This window comes from Cavia porcellus, unplaced genomic scaffold (genome assembly GCF_034190915.1).
Source record: "Cavia porcellus strain 051 isolate PalLab524CR breed Dunkin Hartley unplaced genomic scaffold, mCavPor4.1 scaffold_32, whole genome shotgun sequence".
Classification (NCBI taxonomy): Eukaryota; Metazoa; Chordata; class Mammalia; order Rodentia; family Caviidae; genus Cavia; species Cavia porcellus.
In genome coordinates this window covers 8,637,777-8,641,117 of record NW_026947515.1, presented here as the reverse complement: position 1 = coordinate 8,641,117, position 3,341 = coordinate 8,637,777, and the positions used below count along the sequence as shown (strand labels likewise).

At 35.1% G+C, this 3,341-nt stretch overlaps 1 pseudogene; it reads right to left on the bottom strand.

Annotated features, from left to right (window-relative positions):
• Nucleotides 1-619: 619 nt before the first annotated feature.
• LOC134474307 (zinc finger protein 791-like) lies at nucleotides 620-1,453 on the bottom strand (annotated as a pseudogene).
• Between the last annotated feature and the right edge of the window lie 1,888 nt (nucleotides 1,454-3,341).

Here is a 3,341-nt window from a genome sequence, read left to right as displayed (position 1 = left end):
CAAGAAACATGGATTGCTATATTTCTCACATTGGTAATCCACATATCATCTCTGCCTAGTGAGCTCTTTCAGATATGTAACAATGATCAAGTATGCTGAGAGTATTCCCATAACACATAGGATTTATCTCTTGTGTGAGTATTTTTCATGTATTTCCCTTACAATCTGGCTGCTGAAAGTGTCTCCACTTGCTTACATAGCCAGTGGTTCTTCCCAGTGTGAATTCTTTCATGTGTTTTGCAATGACTATATGCAGTAAAAGCTTTGCCACATTGTTATATACATAGGCTTTCTCACCAGTGTGAAGTCATAGATGTATTTTACAAAATCCATGTGTGGTGAAAGCTTTCCCACATTCTTCACATACACACAGGGTTTCTCAACCATGTAAATTTTATAATGTATTGGACAATGAGCATTTCTGCTGAAACCTTTCCCACATTCCTTACATATGTAAGTTTTCTGCCCTGTGTGAAGATTTTCATGCATTATGCAACATGTGCTGAAACCATTCTCATGATGCCTATATACACTGGTTTTATATTGAATGTGAACTTTCATGTTTCTTACAATCTCCCTGTGTTTTAAAAGCTTTCCCACATTGCTTACACACATATGGTTTCTCTCCAGTGTGAATTTTTTCATGAACCTTACAATTTGTATGTGTGTTAAAAGCTTTCCCACATTGCTTACATACATAGGGTTTCTCTCCAGTGTGAATTCTTTCATGTTCCTTACAACGTCCAGGTCTGGTAAAAGCTTTCCCACATTGCTTACATTAATAGGGTTTCTCTCCAGTATGAATACTTTCATGAAACTTACAATTTGCACGTGTTTTAAAAGCTTTCCCACATTGCTTACATACATAGGGTTTCTCTCCAGTGTGAATTCTTTCATGATTCTTACAATCTCCCTGTGTGTTAAAAGCTTTCCCACATTGCTTACATACATAGGGTTTCTCTCCAGTGTGAATTCTTTCATGAACCTTATAACTTGCACGCATGTTAAAAGCTTTCCCACATTGCTTACATACATATGGTTTATCTCCAGTGTGAATTCTTTCATGTTGCTTACAACATCCAGGTCTGGTAAAAGCTTTCCCACATTGCTTACATACATAGGGTTTCTCTCCAGTGTGAATTCTTTCATGAACCTTACAATTTGCACGTGTGTTAAAAGCTTTCCCACATTGCTTACATACATATGGTTTCTCTCCAGTGTGAATTCTTTCATGTTCCTTACAACGTCCAGGTCTGGTAAAAGCTTTCCCACATTGCTTACATTAATAGGGTTTCTCTCCAGTATGAATACTTTCATGAAACTTACAATTTGCACGTGTTTTAAAAGCTTTCCCACATTGCTTACATACATAGGGTTTCTCTCCAGTGTGAATTCTTTCATGAACCTTATAACTTGCACGCATGTTAAAAGCTTTCCCACATTGCTTACATACATATGGTTTATCTCCAGTGTGAATTCTTTCATGTTGCTTACAACATTCAGGTCTGGTAAAAGCTTTCCCACATTGCTTACATACATAGGGTTTCTCTCCAGTGTGAATTCTTTCATGAACCTTACAATTTGCACGTGTGTTATAAGCTTTCCCACATTGCTTACATACATATGGTTTCTCTCCAGTGTGAATTCTTTCATTTTCCTTACAACGTCCAGGTCTGGTAAAAGCTTTCCCACATTGCTTACATACATAGGGTTTCTCTCCACTGCAGTATTTTTCATGGATCTGACCATCGTGGTGTGTTTCTGTTTCTTTCACATTCACATTACCTTCTGCAGTACAAAGGAATACTTCTTCACACTGCTTCCAAGGTGTATGTCCATAAGATTTCCCTAGCTTGTCATTTCTGGAAAGAAAAAATCACATATAGGATTTATAACCATATTACTAAGCTTTTTTCGAGAGTTGAACAAAACTGTTTGCAGTCTCACTGTTTGAATCCCCACTTCATATGTTTCACTTTTGTATTTCATAACTATTTCTATGATCAGCATTTGTAATCATCATCTTGCTATTTGTTACTGTTTTTTTTTTTTCACTTTGAAAGCAGTATTATTTCTACTTATTTTGTCTTATTTAATCTTTCCTTATATTAAATTTAAAAAAAGAAAAATTCACTGTGAAATTGGTCTCCATTTAATGGCTGCATTAATATCAAGTTCTGTTTTTAATGCCTGCTAAGAAATTCTGACCAAGAAGCAACAGAATGGCCTTGTAAGATATGTTGAAAACAACCATTCCCAAAAGACTGGTACACATTTGGAAATCTTAAAAGTTGGTACTTTGAAATGCAGAATCTTTAGCTTCACTTTGGGAATGGGTACACATGTGTATCATATGCAGATTATTCTCATATGTTTCCCAATCACAATCTCCCTTCTGTCCTTAACCTGTAGTTCCCTTCTCCATGTGGTCAGTCTTACTTTTCTCTAACAACTCTGTTTCATTTCTTTCCACATTTTGTATTTTGGTTTCTCATCTAAAAGAAAGCCAGTGACCTTTTAGGTTTTATAGCTGAGTTATTACACTGAATTGATGGGTGAAAGACCCATCTAATTCTTATGGCAAATGACATTATATTATTTATTTTTTGACATTATATAACACATTTTTTCCATTCTGGGCTGGGAATGAGCAACAGATATTAGCATAAATCTATAGCTTTTTAAAAATCTATTTTAAGAGATTTTCATAGATTATTAAGCTGTGAAGTTTGAACTTGAAATTGCCATTCTGCAAAATCTGATTCTTAGTGTGCTGGGCTTACAAGAATGTAAAATCACAGAGAGTCTACTAAAATTTTCCTTCTCCACAAATCCAGTGATAGATAGATAAGCTTCAAGGCCTGATCTGTTATAACTTGATCTGCTTTGTATATGAGTAAGCATGTATCAGTATTTTATGCAGATTTTGAGATTTTAAAAATATCCAGGACAAGTATGAGGGGATCAATTTCTAGAGACAACTGCATACCTATATTCAAAATGAGTGCACTAATATTCCACCAGCCTACTAAGAATATTAGTCAGAATCGCCGATTGTCTAGAGCATGGCTTGGAAACATGAGCACTCAATTTTATTTCAAATTCTATTGCAATCTTAGCAATTGTTAGATAATGAATGTGTTGTATTCACATGTAAAAATGGGCAGAAAAGCTGAAGGCAGAATGTCATAACTCAAAGTGTATGCCTTTCGTACAGATCTATATGCAATATCATACATTTTCTTGATTTAATTCCCTCATATATACACTAGCTTATACATCTTTGGAGAATATTACTGACATTAAATTGAATGGTGCCTCATTTCTTTGGTGGTCATTTT